This window comes from Vombatus ursinus, unplaced genomic scaffold, assembly GCF_900497805.2.
Source record: "Vombatus ursinus unplaced genomic scaffold, bare-nosed wombat genome assembly UNPS02014772.1, whole genome shotgun sequence".
In the NCBI taxonomy this organism is placed as follows: Eukaryota; Metazoa; Chordata; class Mammalia; order Diprotodontia; family Vombatidae; genus Vombatus; species Vombatus ursinus.
Window position 1 is genome coordinate 38,350,032 of NW_020954550.1, and position 6,203 is coordinate 38,356,234.

Genomic DNA, 6,203 nt, shown 5'->3' on the forward strand with positions numbered 1-6,203 from the left:
TGTGTGTGTGTGTGTGTGTGTGTGTGTGTGTGTGTATAAAAAAAGACTAATGAAATTATTTTGACTCTCCAATTAAAAAGTTTATTACTTTTTTTCAGTGTTAAATTATTTGGTGCTGGCCCTTTAGAGAGCAAGTTCTGGAGATGTCAAAAACTAAATCCAGAAAGTCTGCAATGGAAAATATATGATACCTATAAAACTGTGACTAAGGTGGCAAATTTATAGCAAAAATGCTACTGAATGGCAGTTAAGAAAATCATTAGTACCATTTGCCATCAGATGTTTCTCCTTTTCCTCTGTTACTCTTCTCTCTCTCTGTCTGTCTCCTTCCTCCCTCATTCTGTCTCTCTTTCACTCTTTTCTCCTCTCTGTTTCTATCTTTCTCTCTCTCACTCTTCTCTCTCTTCCCTCTCCTCTCTCTCTTTCTGTCTCTGTCTCTATGTCTTTCTCACTCTTTTCTCTTTCCTCTCTCTCTCCTCTTTCTCTTTCACTCCTTCCTTCTCTGTCATCCCCCTCCTTTTTCTGTCTTTCCCCTCCTCATCTTCTCTTTTATTTATTTATTCTTCTCCCTCATTGGGGTGTTTTGATCATAGAATCTTAGAACCAAGATTGCGAGGAATGCTTAGACCTGTACATGGTCAGGCAATGGCAGAGTCAGAACTTGAGCCTTCTTCTGACTCCAAGTCTTGGGTCCTCTCCACTACGCTCCCCTCACCAGACCCTGAAGGCTTGCCTGTAACTGGTGGTTGCTCTTGATTTTATTTTGTCTGTCTATAAATGGGAAAACTCAGTCATGCAAAAAGTTGAGTCTTCAGACATAAGACAACAAATAGAGTGGAGTAGAGTGGTGGGAATTGGGTCCCTCTGTAGTAGTACTAGGGAACTTTAAAGAGGAGGGGGTATACTTCTTTTAGTCCTGGTGAGGGCACCCGAGCTGAAGAAGTTGCTGACCTCTGGCCTACGGCCAACTCATTTGAACATCTAAGGAAACTGTAGTTCCTCAGAGATCAGAGCTTGAAAAAACCCAACAAACAGAAGTTTGAGTAAGGAGGCCCATTTTAAGTGGTGAATCCCAATGAGGAGCTTCAAACAACCCCACAGAGAGCTGAGCCCAGCCTAATTGTGCCCTATACACACTAAATCAAAGCTCAAGTACTTTCTCACTCTTTTTTCATCCTGGCCTCATTTTTCCTCTCCATTATGCCTGCTAATAATGTCACAACTCTGGCCTTTTCATTAGCCTGGGATGCCAAGCACCTTCTCGAGGCAGCGCTGCATGAGAATGGCAAACGTGCATGCTGGTTGTCCAGACCTGCAGTTGTGATGATGTATGATTTGTGCAGGGAAATCATTTTAAAAATTCGACTCCTACATTCTGTCAACAACCTAGTCCTTTTGCTCTGCGAGTAGTGTTTCATAGTGAATTGTGTTGTGTCTTAAAGAAGGGTAATGGGGGTTAAAAAAAAAAGGAAAAGAGAATCCTCTTTTGAAAGATTTGTTAATGGAAATTTACTGAAATGAGCTGTGTTGTTAGTGGCAGACAAAGTTAGCTAAATCGCTTTGCTCCCTAAGTCTGGTAGCACTGAGCAATCAATTATTTTCCTCTGGCTCCTCTCCGCCTGTGCAAATGAATATTCCACACGGCAGAATAATAGTCAAGGAAGTGAAACTGAGGACTCAGTCCAGTAGTTACTCCTTCATGCATCGGAAGCTTTGGTTTTCAAGGCCATTTTATTCCACTTTTCAGCTGAAAACCATCTCTCTCGGGCAATGGGTTTTAGAGGTCCCTTGGGTGGTCGAGAGGTTTCTTTCAACATACAAATGGTGGCTGTTGAATAGACTCTTGTTACACCCTGATACCGCAGCAGTGCCACTGTAACAGTAAGGCAGTGCCTACCACGGGGATTTACTTTCTCTCTAGCAGCAAGGTAACAGGAAACTTTCGGAAGGGCCTCAGACCCAAGCTTCCCCTCAGCTCACATCTGCCAGATTGGAGCTGGCCTGCTGCGCAGCCATTCACATTCCCATTTAACTCTTCCCATTAGCCCATCCTTTACTCACAGTATTGGAATGTGCTGCACAATATGCTTTCTGAAGGGGAAGCGGGAGTAATTTATCTTCTTTATGTGTGCTAAGCAGAGCAGGAGGGAGAGGCAAGTCGGGATTCACAGCAAGCCGGGGAGCAGTGATTAGTAACAGCCGACAGCCTCAGACCAAGGCTCTTTTTCTTTGGTTACCTCATTGTAAGAGCAGAGGACAAAGGAATGACTGTCCCTAAGCCAAGATTTAGAAACCCGGGACCACGGAAACTAGCCGCAATTAAGAAAAAAAAGTGTGCCTCGGTTACGGAGCAGGGGAGGAGAATGAAAATAATATGGTTCTGCCTGCCTAGAACAGTGCCAAGAGACATGCCTTTGAAGGTGGAAGGTTTGAGACTTTGGTCATTTCAGGAGATAGGATGGTGGTGAGCACATCAATTATAAGCACATTGTTTTATAGAAAGGGAATGACTGCTCCAGAGGAGAGGTGAAAAAAAAAAAAGTGCAACCACTTGCCTTCTTTGCAGAAGTTGGGGACTGTGAGTGTGGAATATTGCATAAAATGTCATAATCTGTGATTAGTCAGCAGGTTTTGTTACAGTGTTCCTCCCAGCCTCCCTCCACCCCTGGCCCACTTTTTTTGTTATTTGTTACAAGGGATGGATCTAAGATAAAGGAGGAGGGATGGAAATGAAGGTGATATTAAAACAAAAGGAAATAAAAAATTTCCCCCATTATCAACTGAAGATTTAGTTGGCTATGTCAGGATTGTTGTTTTCCTTGTCCAGAGAATGTCTTTTATCATGCATGATCACAAAGAGCTATGTCTTAGTATAGTGGTTCTCAAACTTTTCCCCCTCTCGTAGTGCAGAAGGGGCTTTTGTGATGAGTCATCACACACTACTGAAAGAAACTGATATACGCACACATGGCAAGTGTAAGTTCCATATAATTCAAGCACACATTAGCAGAAATTCCAGTGTGGGTGGCATACCCTTGGAGAACTGCTGACTTTAGTAAATTTTTCCTCAGGGAAGCCAATTGCCTTACCCATGATCATGTAGTTGGTAAAGATAATGTTTTTTTCACATGAGTCTGGCACAGTATCCACTATACATACCACCTGCTTCTCTAAGGTCTACAGTGTGATTATCTATCTATCCATCTATCTATCCATCCATCCATCCATCTATCCACTCAGGAACTTTACAAATGTTATCTCATTTTATCCTCACACAACCCTGGGAGGTGGTTGCTATTATCCTCATTTTATAGTTGAAAAAACTGGGGCAAACAGAGTTTAAGTGACTTAACCAAGGTCACACTATTATTATGCGTCTCAGGCCTGTTTTTAACTCAATTATTCCTGAGAGCCTATTGTTCAATTTCCAGAGTGGTATTTACAGTAGTATCAACAACTGCTATATATCAGGGCTTGATTTCTTGTTTTGTTGATTGTTTAGACTTAAGAAAGCAATGAAGAAAATGCTAATAATGCAGATTAAATTTAAAAGTGTATTATGGGCACTTTTTTTTGGATAGCTGATTGTTCAACTTTTACAGGGGCAGTTAGGTGGTGCAGTGAATAGAGTTCCAGGCCTGGAATCAGAAAGATTCATCTTCTAGAGTTCATAGCCTCAGACACTTACTAGCTGTGTGACCCTGGGCAAGTCATTCTACCCTATTTGCCTCAGGTTTCCTCATCTGTAAAATAAGCTGGAAAAAAGAAATGTCAAACTACTCCAGTATCTTTGCCAAGAAAATCCCAAATGAGGTCACAGACAGTTGAACACAACTGAAAAATGACTGAACAAATATTTACTAGCACACCCCGGATATAGCTCATGGTTTTGTATGCACATGTAAATATATATGTATATGCATATATTTGTTTATACACACATATAAGTAACATGCATTGTATATATTCTATATATAATACATATCCTACTTATATATTTATAACATATACATGCACATTTATAACTTATTGATAATACCTGTTAATCTACTAAAGCTTAAAACTGCACTAAGACTTTTGGGACACTGTGTGTGTGTGTGTGTGTGTGTGTGTGTGTGTGTGTGTGTATACACATATACATATACACATGGATATTTGAGGGGGTGGGGAATTATTGGTTTTGGACTCAGAAGACCTAGTCCTCACACTTCCTAGCTTAGTAACCCTGGAGAAATCATTTAACTTCTCTGAGCCTCAGTCTTCTTATCTATAAACTGGGGGTAATGCTGCAAGGATTCTCTGCCTCACATAGTGGTTATGAGGAAGGTGCTTTGTCAATATTACAGCATCACAGGCTTACTACATTGGTTTAGCTAAGAGGGAGATCACAGAGTTTGTGGAGGACAGGTTTCAGAACTCTTGGACTATGAACATGAAATCTACTGAATGGGTAGTTTGTCATAAGATTGAAAAAACCCATTTGCTTCTTCCTTGCCAAGGAAAATACCTCATTACTATGAAGAAGCTGTTAATCAAGAAAGCAAATTTCCACGTCGGTTGTATACTGATTCTTACTGGGGATTCCACAAACAGGCCCTACTGTCCAGAAGCTAATAAGGGAAGCCCCAAATGCTAGCATAATATGATACAGATCCAGGCTGGGCCACTTTGTTTATGGAGGACCATTCACCACAAAATTGAATGAAAATTCACACAAAGGTTAAAAAAAACCCAGAGAATATTTTCCCCTTATATTGGGAGAATGAGGAGATAGAGGAACTGTAAAGTATAAAGTGATAAAATCATTCACTTTAAAAAATAGCAGACAAAGGTTTTTTCAATTTATACAACAAATACAAATAAATTTCAGTTTGATATTACAACTCCTTGGGGAGAAAGAAGATGAAGATAAGAGGAGGAAGAGGAAGAAGATGAAGAAGAAGAAAAAGAAAAAAGAAACAAAGAAAGAAGAAGACAAAGAAGAATGACGAGAAGGAGAAAAGCAGGAGAAGGAGGAGGAGAAGAAGGAGAAAAGCAGAAGAAAGAGGAGAAGAGGAAGAAGGAGAAGAAGAAGGAAGAGAAGGAGAAGAAGAAGGAAGAGGAGGAGGAGGAGGAGGAGGAGGAAAGAAAGAAAAAAAAGGAGGAGGAGTAGGAAACAAAATACAGAGGAGAGAAAGATACATAGCCATAAGGAAAGAGGTTCTTCAAAGACATAGAGACAGGTTCAATAGTTGACGTATTTAAGTTTTTTGTTATGGCCTATGATTCACCTAAGCTCTGACCAGCAAAACAAATCATTAGCTACTGTAACTGCCTTTTGAATAACTATTTCACCTTCTCAGTTTTTCCTGTCCAAAGGAATAAATACCACCTGAGACAGTAGAAGAAATTAATCTGAGGATTAGATCTGAAAATCCCTAATACAAATGGTGACAAAATAGGTTTTTATAAATTATTGGTTCAGTTGAATTTTCTTCTGAATCTAACAATATTACCAAAAATAGTGAAACTAAGTGATTTGACTGTTTTCAATAAATGTTTCACAATCAGGAACAATATTGGATGGACTAGCTCACCATGGAAGATGCTTTTCGCCCCTTTTCATTTCCCTATGTACTTATATAATGGTAGTTGTTTTAGTTTATCACAAGTTTGCTTAAAATATTTGCTTTGTTTTTACATTTATACTTTGTAAATGACAACAGTCAACTTGCCAGAACTATCAATCTATTCTTAAAAAGTTGATACAAAAATTAGCATATACAATATATTGGGTACTCAAGAAGCAAACTCGATCAGAAGGTGGTTATTATTAGATTTACGTTTCTTCTGCATTTTGACTTATCTACTGAGTTAGGTTAGTGGATACTTGTTTCATTGTCAGAGACTAGTTTTTTTTAAACATCTTCACTGTCTTGCTTCTTCAAACTTTGCTGTTTCCCTCAATTATCCAAAATGGGCAGTGCAGCCCAGTGGATAGAGATGCCTTCTGGGTCAGGCATATCTGGGCTCAATCCTCTGACATAGATTTACTGTGTGATCCTGGGTAAGTTATTTAACCTCTCAGTTCCCCAGCCCATTTTTTATGGTTGCAACCTAAAGATCAGAAGCCTATTTGCATTGATAGAAGGATTCTTTTCATCAAGAGTTCCCTATGCCAATTAAATAATGGGAGAAGCTCACCCCAAATCCAAAAAATACTA

At 39.6% G+C, this 6,203-nt stretch overlaps 1 protein-coding gene across 3 annotated transcripts in view; it reads right to left on the minus strand.

The window, feature by feature from the left end:
• The window catches only part of SLC1A3 (solute carrier family 1 member 3), a 104,150-nt gene that overhangs the window by 34,962 nt on the left and 62,985 nt on the right, over nucleotides 1-6,203 (minus strand). The gene's annotated exons all lie outside the window — the stretch shown is intronic.